We start from the raw sequence: 20,443 nt of genomic DNA, 5'->3' as shown, positions 1-20,443 counted from the left end.
TACAATTTTATTCAAATTTTATTTTTTTCCCCCAACAAGGAGACCAGGGCTAGGAGATTTAGACTTGCTGAGCAGTTACAATAGCCTTTTCAGATGGATGTTTTATGTCAGTGTCACTCTTCGAAGTTTTTTTGCCAAGTTTCTTCTCTTGGTATTATAAAACAAATACTCTTGATTTTCGTATCGTTGTCCTAGATTGCCAAGCAAAGAATTTTTTTTTATTTTTTTTTGTCTTCTTCTACTTGTCACTATATAGATGACACATTTATGTCGTCCAACTACGTTTTTAAGATGCCCAATGTTACACCCCCGATCTAACCACTTCAAAACAAATGTCACACCACTCTTCGAAGTGACAGATATCAATCCGACACTGTTACACCCCTGATTTAACCATTTCGGAACAAAGGTCACACCACTCTCCGAAGTGACAGGTACCCAAACAAAGTGCGGAACAAAGGTTACACCACTCTTCGAAGTGACAGGTATCCATCCGAAGTGGGACGGCCTCAACATGACACGCTGCAAGGTAAATAGTAGATCCACTGAGGTAATCAAAGTGTCACTCAACTCCAAAGTACCCCCTTAGTAGATCTCTCCACTGCCACTATCAGAAAGATATCTGTCATGATCTCCTCTGCCTCCAAGAATCAATTGATGTGACGTCTCCATAGATCTAGTTGATATGACATATTGAATTTATGTCAACTCAACTCAGAAGAACTAATTGTTCACCCACTCTAGATGCGACTGATTGACGCCTATGAGCGTCCCACATCCAATGGTGCCCCACGTTTATAAATACCAAAGATTTGACAAGAGACAAATGTAATGAAATCCTTATAACTTAACTCTCCATACTAAGAAATATATATTCTCCTCCCTTCTCTCTTGAATAACTTGAGTACTATTCCGATCACCCAATGTTGACTTGACCGTCGGAGTGTATGCGGCCGCTACCACCACCACTGTCGGTCCCAGCCGTGTGCTTCTGACCGTGCCTTGTTGTGCGCAGGGAGGATTACGTGGAGATCAACAGATTGGCGCCGTTTGTGGGAAACTTTCCATCCAAAAATTCCACATTGCCCGTCGGAAAAACCACCGGAAACCCATCGTCTTACCCTGAAAAGGGCACGTTCTTGAAAAAGAACAAAGTCAACCTACAAAGTTCTTAGCACTCTTGAAAAAGTAGACAAAATGAGTTATAATAATGAAGATATAAATTTTGAAGGGCACAGGGATGCCTCTGAAGAAGAGGTAATCAGGACCAATGTCACGCATCAGAGACCCCATCACCGACGTCACCAAGCAACAAGACAGCAACGCTCACTGAAGGAATGACTCAAATAGCTGTCGAAATGAGGGACATTGCTGCTCAAAATGTGGCGATGCGTGAATTTTTCATGTAGGCCCGAGATCATCAGGGCTTCCAGATGCCTCAAGGATCGTATCCAGCTCGAGAAATTCCTGTGCCTCATGGTCGAGGCCATTCGAGCCAGCACCGGGAACACCCCCTGAAAGAGAAGTGGGTGTGGATGTGACATCCAACGCGCAAGGAAGCCAACCAACAAAACCATCTTTAGGAGAAAACTTCCCACCAAATACAAACCACAAAGGTCTGTCAGTGTCTTCGACAGAATAGGGCAAAATCCTAGCAGTAGGGTCCACTCCGTGCAGAGATTAGTTCGAGAAAAGCGAGAACAAGTACCTCATTCTCCTAGAAATAGACGGGAGAGGAGAAACCTAGTAGATTGGGATAGTCAAGAAGGGGCACCCCCACCTCCTCAAAATGCATCAGATGGGGAAGGCTTTGAAGGGTCGTGTTGCTCCTACGAAATTGATGACGATGATGACAACCTCCCCTTCTCCAGAAAAATCCGAAGCTTCCTGATGCCTGCAAACTTCTTACCCCTTAAAATCCCAAAGTATGAAGGAAAGAGGGACCCACAAAATAACTTGACTAAGTACATGACGCAGATGAGCTTCAGAAGAGCTTTACTGGCACTAAAATGTAGAGCCTTCCATCTAACCCTCACCGAAGCTGCTGAAGTGGGTACAGCAGGTTACCCCCTTGAGCATCGAAGCTAGCCAGACTTGAAGAAGACATTTCTGAACCAATACCTTTCGAGAAGGGAAAGAGAGGCTCTAGTGCAACGCCTACAAGATATGAGGCAAGCTCCTGGCGAGACGCTGAAAAGTTATCTCGCCAGATTCTCTGATAAAATCATATATTACGAGCAAGTCACTGACAGAGAAGTCCTTTCAGCTTTGAAAGGTGGCCTCAACATGAACACTTTGTTTTAGAGGGATGTATGTAGCATGAATCCCACTACCTATGACGAACTAGTAGAAATTATGAGAGTGGAGATTGTCAATGAAGAGATGATTGACCATCGAAATCGTGTAGCGCAAAGACTCCCTCCGCCTCGAAGACAGGTAGGGCGAGGACCGGCAGCACACCTCATCACCCAGCAATGGACCCAAACAGGTCACACAGTAGCCCCCACATCCGGACAGGCATTGGCTTCAGCCATTCTAAATGCAGTGCTAGTGCTCGCATATGAAAATGCTCGTGCCAAAGCAGTACCATTCGGGGGAACAAACAATCGAAAGAAGAAGAAGCGATCAGACAGGCCCTTGGAAGGGGCAAGGTTCTGCACCTTTCATCAACTTTACGGATATGACACCAGTGAATGTAGGGATGCTCCTCGATCCTCGAACCAGAGTGACCCGCGAAAGGAAGAATACCCCCACAGGTCCACCTCCCCGAATAGGGGAGAAAGGCAATATAGAGACCAATCGCCCTGGAGAAGAGAATCCAAGGAGAGAGGAAAGTTCAGGCATAGGGATCAGACCTTTTCTGGAAGCTAAGTTATCAGGAAAATTGATACAATCATTGGAGGACCCCACATGGGGGCAACACCAGGAACGCCCAGAGGAACTACACAAGTGAAGCGAATGATTCACCAATGATTACTTACATTGTCAATCAGATCCAAGAGGCCAACGGGATGGCACTAATCACTTTCTCTCAAGAAGATGCACAAGAAGTTCACCACTCCCATTGTGATGCGTTAGTGGGAAGAGCTGTAGTGGCTCGAAATGGACTCAAACGCATGCTCGTCGACAATGGCAGCTCAGTGAATATACTGTTCGGATCTACCTTTGATAAAATGCAAATTGAACACGGGTTAATCCCCATGACCGACCCGCTATTTGGATTTACTGGCGACAATATCGTCCCAAGATGGCGAATTACTCTATATATCGAGATGGGGTCAACCCTCTAGTGGCCCACACTTCATAGAGTTCCTGGTTGTGGATCACAGATCACCTTACCATGGAATATTGGGCCAACCTGCCTTGAAAGATCTTTGGATAGTTACATCCATCCATTACTTGTGAATGAAGTTCCCAGCTGAGCAGAGGATTGCTACAGTGCGCGGCGACCAAATGAGTTCAAGGGTATGTTACCTCAACTCTCTGCGAAAATTCGAACCCCGCACCGTTAATGTCATCATAACATGTGCTGTCGACGAAGCCAACATGGACATAGAAATGCTCGACGCCCCTAAACAAGGGCATACCTCCGAACAGGATGAAGACGTCGACATGGTAGAGGCCCCTGAAGAAGGGCACCCTCTTGATGAGTTGGATCCTCAAATTATGGAGTCCGAACCAAATGCGACTCCAATGGAAGGACTGAAAACTTTCCCCCATCAAGCATGAAGACCCCACTCATGTTTTACAGATAGGGAAAGCGCTACCCCCCGAAGTGAAAGGAGAAATGATGAATTTCTTGAAAAGGAACCTGGATATCTTTGCCTAGAAGCACGAAGACATGGCGGGAATAGACTCAAGGGGCAGTTGCCATTACCTTAACATCAACTCCTCCTGTGCCCCATACCGGCATAAAAGAGAAGCCCTCAATTCAGAGTGATATGAGATACTCAAAGAAGAAGTCAACAAACTCAGCTGGAGTGGCTTCATCAGAGAAGCTATCTATCCGAAGTGGATATCAAACCCGGCCCTCGTAAAGAAATCTAGTGGAAAATGAAGGGTGTGTATAGACTTCACAAATTTGAACAAGGCATGTCCCAATGACAACTTCCCTCTCCCAAGGACAGACCAACTAGTGGACTCCACCGCTGAACATGAGCTCTTGAGCTTCATGGATGTATACTCAGGGTACAACCAGATACCCATGATCCGACCTGATGAGAAATCCACATCGTTCATCATAGGCAGAGGGTTATACTGCTATAAGGTGATGCCCTTCGGGTTGAAAAATGCCGGAGCTACATACCAGAGGCTGGTGAATATGATTTTTGCTGAGCTCATTGACAAAATTATGGAAGTCTACGTGGATGACATGCTAGTTAAAAGCCTCCAAGCGAAAGAACACGTAAGTCACCTCGACCAAATCTTTCAGATTCATAGAAAGTATAAAATGAAGTTGAACCCTCTAGGGTATATTGTTAACCAAAGAAGAATCGAGGCAAATTCGAAAAAGATAAGGGCCTTACTGGAAATGAAGTCACCTCAGAAGCCAAAGGAGGTCCAAAGCCTCAACGATCGGATAGCCACACTCAGCCGCTTCATCTCCAGGGCCACTGACAAGAGCCTACCATTCTTCAAAGTCTTGAAACAAGGAAAGAAGTTCCAATGGACCGATGAGTGCGATGAAGCCTTCCAAGCATTGAAAAAGCACTTAGGAGAGGCACCCCTACTATCCAAACCTGAACCACGAGAGCCTCGCCTGAAAGGAAAACACGCATCAATTGTCGGTGTACTATATTAGCAAGCCACGACTCCCAGTGGAGACGTGCTACCCAGATATGAAAAATCTTGCACTATCCCTTCTTATAGCATCAAGGAAGTTGAGACCATACTTCCAAGCCCATTCGATTGAAGTTCTCACCAACTTTCCCCTGAAACAAATGTTGCAGAGAACAGAAGCTTCGGCCCGTTTGCTAAAATGGGCAATCAAGCTCAGCGAGTTCAACCTACTGTTCCAACCTCGAAACACTATGAAGGGCCAAGACGTCGCAGATTTCGTGGCTGAATTTGCCAAAGCCTCAGAAATGGAGGCAACAATAGAACCAGCTGAGCCCCCAACATGAAACTTATTTGTGGATAGATCGTCAGGAGAGACTGGCTTCGGAGCAGGAGTTGTTTCAGAAAGCCCAGAGGGCCATAAGCTAAACTGCGCAGTTAGGTTCAGCATCAAAGTCTCGAATAATGCTACGAAATATGAGGCTCTTCTAGCGAGCCTTAGACTAGCGAAAGAAATGCAAGTGAAAAAGCTCCTACAAGTAGCGACTTGCAGCTTGTGGTAAGTCAGGCCAACGGAAAGTTTGTAGCCAAAGATAGTGGCATGGCTGCATGTCTGAAATTGGTCATGAACCTAGTCCCTCACTTCGAGAGATTCGAACTGGTTCAAGACCAACGCCTCGAAAATACACACAACGATGCCCTGTCCAAGTTGGCCAGCAGCAGGGATTTGGAGTTGCTAAAAATTGTCCCAATTGAGTGCCTACCAAGGTCCTCTATCTCTGGAGGCGAAGAGGTACTATGGATTGAAGGCAACTTTGGATGCAACCCATTGTAGCCTACCTCAAAGAACAATCACTACCAACCTCGAAAAGCGAAGAGAAGAAATTGAGGAGGAGGACTGCTCATTTTGTTCTCCAAGATGATGTGCTCTACAAAAGAGGCTTTGCCTCGCCACTTCTCCGATACGTGGGAGGGGAAGAAACCGTGTATATACTCATGAAGATCCATAAAGGAGTCTGCAGTAACCACTTTGGAGGAATGAATCTAGCACACAAAGTACTTCGACAAGGCTACTTCTGACCGACCCTGAAAAGGGACTCTTCCCAGTTTGTCTAAAGATGTGACAAGCGCCAATGCTTTTCAAACATTCAAAGGCAGCATTTTCAAAGCCTCTCCGTGGTCACCAGCCAGTGGTCGTTTGCCAAGTTGGGCGTAGATTTTATTGGCCTGCTCCCAAAAGGAAGAGGAAGCGCTAGTTTTGCGATTGTTGTCATTGACTACTTCATCAAGTGGGTCAAAGCTAAACCTCTAGCAAGAATAACTGAAGTGAACACCACAAACTTCGTCTGGAAGTACATCATTTGTAGGTTCGGCATTCCCCACTCTTTATTGTCTGACAACGGAGGACAATTCGATAACAAAAAGATGCGAGACTTATGTGAATAACTTAACATAAGAAAGGACTTATCAATACCTTATCATCCCCAAGCCAACGGGCAAGTTGAGGCAGTGAACAAGACTATCAAGCATACCCTGTAAAGGAAGCTTGACACCTCAAAAGGGGCATAGATCGATGAGCTTCCCCATGTCCTCTGGACCATTCGAACAACCAGCCAAACTGCAAGAGGTAAAATACCCTTCTCCTTGACCTACGGATCTGAAGCCATAAGTCCTGTCGAGGTGGGAGTCCCCTCTCATCGTCATATATATTTCAATAAGATCGGCAATGATGAAACTCGAGTGTACGAACTTCACCTCCTTGAAGAAATGAGGGATTCTTCCCAAATAAAATTGGCCAAGTATCAAAGAAAGATGACCTGTTATTACAACTCTAAGGTCAGGAACTGAACTCTTCGTCTAGGGGACCTCATCCTCAGAAGGGTTTTTCAGGCATCGAGAACAACTGGATCCGGAGTGTTTGGACCGAACTGGAAAGGTCCTTATCGCATCCACAAGGAGTCCGGACCCGGTACTTATGAAATAGAAGACATGGCAGGGAAGGCACTGGCTTATCAGTGGAACATTAAACACTTGAGGAAGTAGTATCAATGATGTGCATATTCTGATCCGATCTACATTGTACAGTATTGTAACATTCTATGTTGAATTGCCTTAGTAAAAGATAATGTAAGTTCCTAAGTTGTCCACAGTTCTCCATTATGTTATGTGGATTTAAGTTATAATACCGTAGTTCTCCATTATGTTATGTGGGTTAATCAATTGGTGCCTCGGTTCTTTAGTGCTTTATGTGGATCAGTTCTTCTATCATCAACTGATTATTGGTAAGTGGTGCTCAATATTTACTTTACTCATCAAGATATGGACAGTCCAACATAAAAGTAAAGAGGAGAAGCAACAATACTTGGAAAAATTTTGATTCCATTAATATCAAAATAAATTACATGGTAGGCCAAATCTATTACCTAGATCCTACTCTATTGGTACTATAGCCCCTGCCCCCACATCGGCCTCCTCGGGAGCAGTGTCTCCCCCTGTAACCTCTCCCGAAGCAACAGCCTCCTCAGCAGTGGCTATATCGGGGCGACCTCCGGTAGGCCCACGAACTCTTCCTCCAAGGCCGAAATGTCCAAGTTCGGATGGACCTCCCTAAGTCACTGCAACATAGCCTGGGCGTTCCACGAGGCCCAATAGTTGGCGAAGGTGTCATACAGCTCATGTTCCTTGACGTGGTCAATAAAGTGCTGGATGACTGACTCATCAGCTGTCATTGCCTCTATCTCCAGAGAGTCAATCTCTTCAACTTCGGCCCCCACCCGCTGCCTCAGCTCACTCTTCTCCTTATTCGAGGCATTAAGGGCCTCCACCGCGAGGCGATAATGCTCGCTAGCGTGGTCGATCTGCCTTGTCAGAGCAGCTACTTGGCATTCAGTCTCATACAATTTCTTCTTGAGCTGCTTTGACGTGGCCTTGGCTTCCACCACCCTCGCCTCTGCCTTTTCCTTTACCTTCCTGACCTCCTCTGCTTGGGCCAGGGCCACCCTCACCTCGTCTCCATAAAGAGAGGCCTACTCTAACCTTTGGGCTAGGTCGATATTCTTTGCCCTAAGGTCCTTCACTAGACCCTCCAGTTGGACACTGGTACTCAATGCCCGAGCGAGGCAGGCACTGTTGGCAGCCACGAGGTCCTCGACTGAGCAAGACGATGTGTGGTCTCTTCAGGCCTCAGTCCAACATTTGCAATGGACCCGAGCCACAACAGCAGTTTCTGGAGGGAGTGCCTCCAATACCTCCTTCATGGGCTTATCGGAGGTGCAGCCCAAGAAGTCCTGCTCCTTCGAGGGACGAGCCCTCTTCCTCTTCTCTTCTATAGTCGTCGCAGCATGAGGAGCTAGAGAGGTGGGGACAGATGCCAGCACGGGGGTCACCTCAGGTAGGCGGCGGGCCTCTTCCCAATCACAATCCCTGTGGGGATCGTCGTCTGCCTCGGGGTCGCCCTCGTCACGGTGGGGGCCCAACTGCCTTCTTGCCCTTCTTCAGCAAGGGCTCCTCCTCCTCTTCCTCCTCCTCGACCCAAGAGAGCTTCTTAATGGCAGCTGCCAAGTCCTCTATTTGTTTCTTGTAGGCCGAAGAGGAGGTCTTCGCCTAAGCCATCATCCTTTGGATGGTCTTGAAGTCCAGCTTCGGAGGCCTCTTTTTGTTAAAGTTATCTACAACAAATAAGACAGAAAATCAGCTAAGTTCGAATGCTTCAACCATGGACTAATGATGTAACCTCTACTCACCCTGAGAGGCCATCGGCTCATGCTCCACAAAATGGATATTCTTCCTTATCAGCTCATTGTAAGACCTCTTTTTTGGGGGAAGCTAATAGACGATGTAGATGGTGTCGAAGTCTTTTGTAGACAACTCGCACCGAGGAAGAAGACCTACAAGAAAATGAATTATATTCCGAAAACAAACAAACATATTTTCAGAAATGAGGTACCAGTACTCACTAAATGTGGAGTATTTGGTGAGAACGGTAAGGGGCACCAGGGGGTCACCCTCCATTGTGTCCCATCTCCCGGAAGTCTAGAACCACAAACTCTTCCATTCTTTGAAGGAGCTCGACAGATAAAGCACGAATGGAGAGTGAGACCTCCAGAAAGTCAGGTAGTATTATCCCTTCGTCTTATCACCCCCTACTGCGATCTTGGGTATATACATTGTTTGGAAAACAGAAAAGGACATCTCCTTTCCATAGGATGCCTCCTTCCACAGCATCCACAAACCCACCATCTGGCTTCAGGAATTTGGATTCAACTAGGTGGGGGCTAGGCCATAGAACCTTAATACATATCTAAAAAAGGGGTGGATGGGCAACCTAAGCCCCGCCCTCAATATGGCCTCGCTAACAACTACATACCCCGGCCTTGGGAAACAAGCTCGCTCATCCGGTCCTGGGAGTATCAAACCCATACTATCTAGGATTCTATACTCGATCCTAAGTCTAACCAGATTGGCAATTTTCAACTTCGATGGATAGTCAGAAGCCCCCCCCCCAATGTTCTGACGTGTCTACCGGGCCATCAGGCCTTCGCCAGATGTTCTCCCTCCCTAATATAGCCTCGGCCACCTCACTGGATGTCACCAATATAGGCTCATCCGCACGAATTACACCCAGTTTCCTCCCCGAAGCTTTGTTACTCTCAGAAGCCATTAGAATTCAAAAACGAGAAAAACTAGAGAAATACTTACTGAAACGAACGGATTAGGGTTTTCTATAGTCAAAAAATAGGAAATGGTCCTCTGAAAGTCGCCTGAAACTGAAAATGTGGTCGGAAAACGCTTGAAACTCATCGAAAATCGCCAACAATTTAGAGAGCACTAGGGATTCTCAGTTTGCAAAAGTAAAAACATTCGAATGACACTAAATCCTCCTTTTATAGTAGAACTCAGATGATCCGCACCGTTAAATTCAGACGATGCCAATCTAGGTCATTCATCTCATCACAAATCTGGATCGTTGAAATGAAACATCAAATTTGATCAACGCCCAAGATCTGACTGTGCTCCTCACGCACGAATAAAGTGCGTCACCTCGAACAACAATAGCCGTCAGCAATCAGTGGCCCCAGCAACCCTTTTTCTGGGAACAGGCAGCACATCCAACTGTCGTCTTGGAAATACGTGACAGCGTCACATCAATTAACATCATAATAAGACGCTTCAGATTAGAGACAGTCCATCCCACTACACCTCGGATGAAATACTCAGCTTTATAAGTTTCGACGCACCTGACACGGAGATCCCTGTGGGACATCACCTCGGAAGCTACATTTTCTCCTAAGCTTTACAAAGCTTTAACTATCTTCCAACGCGCCATCCCCTGTGGGTCAGCGCATCTATAACAGATGAGCTCTTCAACCAGCTTTACAAGTTTCAACGCACCTAATGCGGAGATCCCTGTAGGTCATCACCTTAGAAGCTGCGTTTTCTCCTAAGCTTTACAAAGCTTTAACCATCTCCCAACCCATCGTCCCCTGTGGGTCAGCGCATAGATAGCGGATGAGCTCTTTAACCAGCTTTACAAACTTCGACATACATGACGTGGAGTCCTCTATGGGTCATCGTCTCGGACGCTACGTTCCCTCTCAAACTTTGGAAAGCTATAGCCATCTCCCAACGCGTCGTCCCATGTGGGTCAATGCAATGGTGGCAGATAAGCTCCTCCGCCAGTGAAACCACCACTCATACGACTCGGTGAAACACTGAAGGCTCGTCACGAAATAATCAACCAAGAGGACATCCTGCCCACATAGCCCCAGTTATCACTTCGCCTCAACCAATAGGTGCTCGGCACATCTGCTCACTTCACCCTTTCACATCAGCACTTCATCAGAATATGCAATGCTTACTCTAAGGCCAGCACACAATTAGAAAAACAAGTCTACCCATGATATATATATTCATGCCTGGACTTGGGAAGACCACTGTTACACCCCCAATCTAACCACTTCAGAACAAAGGTTACACCACTCTTCGAAGTGATAGCTATCCATCCGACACTGTTACACCCCTGATCTAGCCACTTCGGAACAAAGGTCACACCACTCTCCGGAGTGACAAGTATCCATCCGACACTATTACACCCCTAATCTAACGAGTTCGGAACAAAAGTCACACCACTCTCCGGAGTGATAGGTACCCATACAAAATGCAGAACAAAGATTATACTACTCTCTGAAGTGACAGGTATCCATCCGAAGTGGGACGACCTCAACATGACACGCTGCAAGGTGAATAGTAGATACACTGAGGTAATCGAAGTGTCCCTCAACTCCGAAGCATTTGGCACTCCGAAGTACCCCCTTAGTAGATATCTCTGCCACCACTGTCAGAAAGATATTTGTCAGGATCTCCTCTGCCTCCAAAGATCAATTGACGTGATGTCTCCATAGATCTAGTTGATGTGACATATCGAATTTATGTGGGCAGGAGAACTAATTACCCGTCCACTCTAGACGCAGCCGATTGACGTCTATGAGCGGACGCCTCACACCGTCAGATGCATACACATGTCCCACATCCAATGATGCCCCACGTCTATAAATACCAAAGGTTTAGCAAGAGACAAGGTAGTGAAAACCTTATAACTTAGCTCTTCATACTAAGAAATATATATTCTCCTCCCCACTATCTTGCATAACTTAAGCACTGTTCCGATCACCGAACGCTGACTTGACCGTCGGAGTGTATACTACCGTCGCCACCACCACTACTGCTAGTTTCGATCATTTGCTTCTGATCGTGCGTTGCTGTGCGCATGGAGGATTACGTGGAATAGCTATCCGTTGGCCACGTGGATGGTCCAATTCTCGAGGTCAACACTCAAGATGCAATGTAAATGATTTTTCACCTTGACATGCTGCTAAAATTTCAAGTTTTTAATTCAGAAGTTCCTGCAAAATAATTTGCACCACTGAAGAATTCACATATTAAACCCACAGCTCTTTTATTAAATCTGAGGGGGAGAAGAACTTATGGAAATATGCGAATCCATAGAATTAAAGAAGCCACGATCTAATAAGGTGATCACTAGAACCAAATCATCATAGTTTTATCAACGAATTTAGAGCAAACATAACTTCCATTAATATAACATAATTTCTTAGCGCGAAATGATAAATTTATTGCTCTTGATGAATTTTTATTATTCAACCCATTTAGCATCACTAGAAGTAATTTTAAACTACGATTAGATTTCGCCTTTTGTAAATTGATCACAAGATAATATTAAGATGAAATAAATAATGTAAATAAAAACACAAAGATTTTACGTGTAAACTCAAGACGGAAAAAATCACAGGAGATAGGAGAATTTCACTATAATCAATAATGAATGTGTTTAAAAAAATAAAGATCTCAATACTCTTAAGTAAAATCTAAAGATCTCAAGACATTGTACGAATGTTATGACCTCAATACAGGTCATGAAAATACATATATAAACCCTAAAATCTAAGTTCTGGATGAATATGAGTCCTAAAAGCGTGTTAAATGCAAAATAGGCCAGGGTCGCAAGTTGCTAGAACGACATATGGGTGGCAACTCCGCTACTTGTAAGCCAAGTGGGAGCCAAGTTGCTGCTACTTATTTGCATACACCGCTCAAGCATCATAGCTAGTGGCCAGCTAGCGATATTGTGGCAACTTTTCTCTCCGGTCCATAATTTAATCTCTTCAAAACCACTTCAACCAAAACTCCAATACCAATTGGAATTTGGATCATATTGCAATAAATTTTCACCTTGAACAAAATTACAATGCAAGGAATTCTAAAATACATCTCCAAAGTAAACACCACTCAATCTCTTTGAAACAAGTCCCTGTGGGCTAAATCGATAACACACACTAATTAAGTTTAAGCAATACTCAAACTTAGGAATCAAAAGTGGTTTTGTAATCATATTAGTATAATTCTTCTTAGTACCAACCTTGCTCACTACAATATCACCATGAGCAATCATGTCACGCACAAAGTGATACCTCACATCAATGTGCTTAGTCCTCTTGTGAAATATCTGATTCTTAGTCAAAAGGATATCACTCTAACTATCACAATACGTAGTAGAAATTTGCAAGTTTTCACGAATTTCAACAATCAATCCCCTCAATCACATAGCTTCCTCACATGCCTTTGTAATGATCATGCACTCTGCCTCCGTTTTAAACAATGCTACTGTATCTAGCAAAGTATCTTTCCAGCTGATAACACAGCCTCCAACATGAATACAAACCCTATAAATGATCTCTTCTTATCAAGATCCCTTGCATAGTCTAAATCTACATATCCAATGACTCTGTTTGTATTTCTACTAAAATGCAAGCAATCATTAGTAGAGCTTCTCAAATATATGAATATTCAGCTCACATCTTTCCAATGTTTCTTATCCGAATTTACCATGTATCTGCTTATTGTACTAACTGTATGTGCCGAATCTGATTGAGGACAAACCATCGTATACATAAGCGATCCCACTACACTTGAATAAGGAGCCTGAGAAATCAATGTCTTCATCTGACTGAGAACACAAGCCAAATGATACTTTAAATTAGATAGCTAAGGAAATTCTAACAGCTTTTGCATTCAGTGTAATGAACGTGTGAAATATCTTCTCAATGTACCCTTTAAAAATCAAATACAATCTTCTAGCTTTTCTACCCCTCAAGATCTCCATACCAAGAATCTTCCTTACCGTATCCTAGTATTTCATCTCAAACTCTTTACAAAGTTGAGATTTTACATTTCTGACTTCTGTTTTATCCTTAACTACTATAAGCAAATCGTCAACATATAAATATAGCAGTAGATACATAATCGATCCATCATCTCGTTTTTTGAAGCACACACAACTATCGTAACTGCTTCTAATGAAATTATGAGCAATCATGAATAAATCGAACATTTTATAACAATACCTCGTTGATTGCTTCAGTCCATACAAGGTCTTCTTCAACAAGCACACATAATTTTCCTTTCCAGAAACTATAAAACCCTCTAGTTGTTGTATGTAAATGCTCTCCTCAAATTCTCCATGCAAGAATGCTATCTTGACATCTATGTGTTCAAATGCTAAGTCATCCTTAGCCGCAAGCCCAAATAAAGCTATAATTGAGCTATGTTTTACTACTGATGAGAACGCATCTGTGTATCAACACCTGGAATCTGATTGTAGCCTTTTCCTACCAGCCTGGCCTTATACATTGTCTTTTCAACTCCTACATACCTTCTTTCCTTTTGAATATCCACTTGCAGCAAACAAACTTATTTTCCTTGGGTAATTTAACAAAGTCCCAAATGATGTTTTTATTTAATTACTATAACGACCCTGGTCTCTGTATCCAAGCCGTTATCTTACGTACCAGGATTCAACTTAAGTCTTACTTAAAGGAAATGTTATTAGTTCGAATCCTGGAGAACACGACAGAAAGTCGTGAGGGGTAAGTGGGAGCAAAGCCCACCCAAAACGGATAGTACGTAAGATAACGGCTTTGGCATAGAGACTCGAGTCATTACAAAAAAATGCGCATTTTTTTGTAAGGACCCGGGTCTCTGTACCCAAGCCGTTAGCTTACGTACTGTCTGCTTTGGGCAAGTTATCCAATTGATACCAGGATTCAACTTAAATCTTACTTAAGGGAAAGTTTATAAGTTCAAATCTTGACAGACGCGATAGAAAATCGTTAGGGGTAAAAGGGCAGAAGGCCCACCCAAAGCGGACAGTATTTAAGCTAACGGTTTCGATACAGAAACCCGAGTCGTTACAATAACTCTATCTCATCCTCTCATCCTACATTGCAATAAGTCATCTGCTAGAATTACTGCAAATGACTACTTATAAATATGTAGTAGGCTACTTAGCAGAATCAATACCGTTAACCATGCTAATGCATAAGCTACCAAATGTGCTTCTCCATACTTTTGTAGAGGTCTAATCGATCTGCGAGATCTATCCTTTAACAATTAAATATTGTGGTGCTGGTAGTATAGGCAAAGCAAGCAAAGGTAATACTGACTGTCAGCTCTAAATTAGACTAATCTGAAACGTCTGATCTCTCTTTTAAAGTAATTTCCCACTCTACTTGAGTATTTTGATCATGTTGATTAGTTTTATCAAATCCTCACAAGGCAAATTTTGAACTATAACAAGTTTATCAAGCACTAAATCTCTACTAACCACTACTTTTCCTATCTCAAGGTACCGAGACTTATACCCTTCACACCTAATTATACTAAAAAAAGATGAACTTTCTAGGCCTAGGCTCCAACTTCCATTACTCACAAAAGCATAAACGTGACACCCAAAGTTTTTCAAATCAGGAAAAAAAAGGATTTACTAGACCATACCTCTTTTAGTGTCTTTTTCTGAATGGCTGCAACTGAGAGTAGGCGATTAATCAGAAAATAAGTTTTACTAGCAACTTCAGTCCAAAAAGTCTTAGGCAATCCATAATTTTAAAGCATAAGGTGAACCTTTTCCATTAAGGTTTTATTCATCCGTTCTGCTACATCATTTTGTTGCAGAGTTCTAGGCACTGTCAAGTATCTCAAGATACCTTCATCCATACGAAAGCTATTATCTATGTATGGACATTACACCTGCTTTTCTATCATTATTTTCCACTTCTTGAAGGAAGCAAATACATCACTTTTTCGTCTAAAAGAGAATACCCAAACTTTTCTGGAGAAGTCATCAATCATTATCAACAAGTAATAAGCACCTCATTTCAATGGCACCCTAGTCGATCCTCAAAAATCTGAATGGATATATTCATGTGTTCCCTTTGTTTTTGTCTTCTTTTAGTGAATCTAACTATTTTATGTTTTCCAATAATACATTGCTCACAAAATTTCTTCTTACTGGTCTTCTACCCATCGAGAAGTCCCCTCCATCTCAACCCCATCAAACCATTCTGATTTATATACCCAAGCCACAGATACCAAATTTTGTAACTTTCTCATCTGTCAAAGAAAAAATAGAAACTGTTGTATCACCTGTAACTGTGGAACCCAGCAAAATGTACAACTAAATAGATCTTTTATGTCCCCTCATGACAACAAGAGCAACCCTGCTCACATTCAAAACTCTACTTCCACCAGTGAATCTATACCCTTTTGAGTTAAGTGTGATCAAAGATATGAGATTCCTCTTTAGTTCTAGAACATGCATTGCATTTGCCAAACTTTTTTTTCTTTTTTTAATAGGTAAATTAACCACAACTTTGCCCATTGGCAAGCCCAATTGCATAAGCCCATTGCCAAGCCCAATTTCCCATTACCAAAGCTTTGCTTTTCATCATTTCATATGCATTTGGAGTCTTGAACAACCGTCCATTGCCCTAAAGCATGTTCATATGCATTTTTGGCTCCGTCCCTGGTTATTTTACTTTTCATCATTTTATATGCATTTTTGGCTCATTCTCACACATGTAGGACCCACCTTTATCTTCAACGGTCAAAAAATCAATTTTCAAAATCACTATCAAGCAAACCTAATATGTTCCTAGTGACTTTTGCTCTAAAAAAATAAGAGAACACATGAACATTAAAGATTTCAAAAGGAAAGTCTCCAGCTGAAAAAAAATTGTCAAATTTTTACAATCTGCTATTATTTAGTTTTTTCAGTTCATTGTAAAAATCGGAACATGTAAAATATTAAGTAAACATTACTAAATATGGAAATAGTTTACCTTCCCAACGCCTTTTGAGTGAGATGAACAATAATGTATAAAAAGCGTTGAACGAGAAATCTACATTTGGTTATAATTAAAGTATTTGAGGGCTAGGATTTTTGCCATCGAAAGTAAATGAAAAATACATGAAATCCAAATTGGTTCTACAGGAAGCAAAGATCACCTTATACAACAAAAAACAAAAAAACAAAAAACAAAAAAAAAACACTTTATTTCAGATTTTCAGAGAGGATGATGCAAAGAAAAGGAAAGACATAGGTTCCGATCGATTTCAGAAATGAAAAACGTTGTAGAAAAGATGATCGCCTCAACAATACACAATAACAGAACAATGAAAAGACTGTAATTTTGCAAGCTATTGCTAGACCTGAAATCGGAACAAAGAAGATTTGAGATGTGCACAAGAAACGAAGGTAGTGAGAAAATGAAATAGGGCAAACAGAGGTAGAGAACGAAAAGAAAGGAATGGAAAATTCTGATATCTAAAATGACATTGTTGCGTATTGTCATAATTGGCCAACCTACCTGGGCCAATAGCCCACTCAGGCCGAACCACGTGGCACTCCAGTCAAGGTGTCACATATTGCCGAGGTGGGCTACGGCCGAAGCCCTTCAAGCCGAAGTCCACTAGCTGAGGCTCCCTTTTACCTAAGGGTGGGCAAAAACCGACCCAACCCGTCCAAACCGCCCGACCCAACCCAACCCGACTGGGTTGGGTCGGTTTTTTTATTGTTTTTAAGTGGGTTCGGTTTTTTGGCTACATAGGTGGGTCGGGTCGGGTTGTGGGTTAACCTATAAAAACCAACCCAACCTGAACTTGAAAAAAAAATGCGTAAATGGCTAATTGGTCGGTCACTCCCAAATCCAAAAGAAGCCCTAAAATCTCTCTATTCCCTCTCCCTCTCCCTCCCCCTCCCTCTCACTCGATCACTCCCAAATCCAAAAGAAGCCCTTTAATGATTTGGAACATGTTGTATTGATGAAATTTTTTTACCTTATAAGTTCCAATCCCGTGCCACTATTAGAGAATTTTGTGAGAAACCAACTTCTAAATTGGTTGTGATTTCTGCTTTTTAGTGTCTCAGTTGAATTTTATCTATGTTGTGGTAATTAGTTTTGTAAATTTTGAAGCTCTGGGACTATGTTAGTGATGCTTTATACCCAAAAATGAATAACTTTAATCTTTATTAACAAGTTGTCCTAAACCGACCAACCCAACCCAACCCGACCAATACTTGATTGGGTTGGGTTGGGTTTCAAACTTTACACGGGTTGGGTTGGGTTAAATTTCGACCAAACCGATCATGTTGGGTTGGGTTAGGGTTGGGGCGAAAACCGACCCAACCCAACCCACGCCCACCCCTACTTTTACCGAGGCCTATGGATGTAACCGAGGTCCACGTGCCGAGGCCCATGAACCAAAACCATAATGTTGAAGCTATTTGAAGATAGCTGAAGCCCTCAAACGGAAGTATTGTGTGAAATGGCCGAAGCCCCGAAGCTGATGCTGGAGCCTCCGAACAACAAGGGAGTCCTCCATGTTCACTTCTCCCAAAAGATCGTCTGCATAAAGATCTTATTCAAATGATTGATGGAACGTTTGTCTTAAACATAAAGATTAAGTCTTGTCACTAGTATGGGGGCTCTGCACAAGCAATAAATGCGCTACAAGCTAGCAAGTCAAACCTCATGCCTGATAAGATGTTTAAATCAAAGAGATGAGGCCACGTGCCACCTCATCCAAGGGCTCCCATTTCACATGTACCACTATAAATATTTCCCTTGTATAACATCAAAAGGGTAATGCAAGAATCAATACAAAGAACTACACTTTACTCAACTCTCTTTCATTTACTTGCAATACACAAATCGAGTTTGTACACATTTACATATACATTTACGAACACCAGTTGGTAATTATTGTACAATCGGATCACGAACAACCCGCCAGATTCTGAACGTCACCGTCCGGCTTCGTTGGGGTACTCCCACGCCCTTTGAACCGCCCGTTTTAGACCGTCCACGTGTCTTAGCGTGTTGGACATTTGCCCACGTGTGCGCAGATGGGACCGACATCTGTTGGCAACACTTTTTGAGGTCAACAGTCATCATGCTTACATGTGTAGTGATGCATTATGAACAGAACAGTAGGAATGAACTCTCCTCTTCTTAATAACGTAGAATCTCCAACTCACAAACAAGCATTATGAATAAATTTTCATAATGTAATCATTCACAAGTTCTAATTATAATTTAAATTCTAATTACAGTTTAGTCATTCGTTGAATACATATGGACCCATTTAAGTACATCTTCTCGTTTTTCTTCAGTACAATTCCCAGAGAAAATGAAATCCCCGGTAGATATTTTTCTTCTTGAGTTGTGGCACGTGATATAGTAACAAATAAAAGCCAACATCCGATATTATATTTGATGGAACATAACATACTAATACCTCTCAACACCATAGCATCAAAGCCAACATTTGGTACAGGTGGTAATATTGTGTCTTATGAAAGAAGCAGTTGAAAGAAGATATATTTGAGACTTTAATATGCTTAAAGAACCAGCAAGATACAAATTACTAAGTGCTAGAGAAGATTGCTAATGCAATATTGACAATTTTAAGCAATTATAATCTTAATGGATTTCTTGGTAAACTAAGATATAGAATTACTACTTTACATTGACATATCATTTGTTATCATTTAAGAAAAAATTTATACATGAGAAATCTATGTACAATTTTAACTCCGTCTACGTATTATAATCGGCCCCAAATCCAAATAAAAGATGAGCATTTTCACAATTTCATAATTATTTTTGAGTGTGAAACATAATTTTCATTATACTTTGAGTGTGAAAATATAACATTCAATTTTAAAAAAGGGAGTGCAAGCCACAAGTGTCTCGCAAGTAAATTCAGAAGTTTTGGAAACGGGCCAGCTCGCGCACAACTTGTCCATATGAGCGCGAGCTGACTTGCATGGTTGACCAAGACGAGTTTGGCCTAACTTAACTCCCGTGTCTTTTCTTAACCTTGTACATATTGGTAGTTGGAACTGGACAAAAACAAAAATTTATTTATTGATGATCAAAAATGACATGGCAAAATTAGATTAACTTAAGGAAAATATTTATACAGTATGGCTAGAATTAGATCGAGAATACAGATTAATTGTATTTAAGAAAACTGTTATGGGAGTGTTTTGTTGTTGAATGACTTGGATTTCCCCCAAGAGGGGGCCATTTGACCTTATTTATAGGTTTGAAGATCACCCCATTTGCCCATCCAATATCGATTCAATTACGGTGCTAATCTAAAATGCTTGTCATCGTCTAGAATTCTAGTTCTTTCATTGGTTGTTGACTCGGTCGTAGAAGTCATCATGATACCTACGTTGCAGCTATGACATCAGATAATGATAATTTGAAGCTGGATGATCATTACTTGTTTGTAATTGCTTGAAAATTAGGTGCTGACGTTATGGTTGAAATGTGTTACGTTAAAGTGATTTGTAGGGAGGTGAGGCGGTGTGGCCGAATACGTAAATCACGATGTCTTTATAAATTACGACGATAATTATTCAATCTGATCTCTTCATTTATGTGTTCAATCTCAAAGTTAGTACGAAGACAATGGTGAGTGATCTAAACTATTTATTTAATGAAGTGTGAGGTCGATTAATTTATTTGTTTTCAACTCCTAATTATCAAGAATTAAATATTCATAAAAACTGACTTTCAAGGTCATTTTCTATTATATCCATTAAAACAAGATAGTGTCGAATCACATGGTAGAAAAAAATAAGTGCGTGCCACGTTCTTTAGATGTTGCAACTCATTGACCCAGTTGTTTGGTATTGGAAGTAGGCTTGGTAGGTGGGGTACAACCATCAACTCCCCTGCAAGAACCAACTCCTATGTGAAATCATGTTACAGTGATATAATCAGTTACGTAATTATTGACA

The sequence above is a fragment of the Olea europaea genome, chromosome 7 (assembly GCF_002742605.1).
Source record: "Olea europaea var. sylvestris chromosome 7, O_europaea_v1, whole genome shotgun sequence".
In the NCBI taxonomy this organism is placed as follows: Eukaryota; Viridiplantae; Streptophyta; class Magnoliopsida; order Lamiales; family Oleaceae; genus Olea; species Olea europaea.
This window is presented reverse-complemented; position numbering follows the sequence as displayed.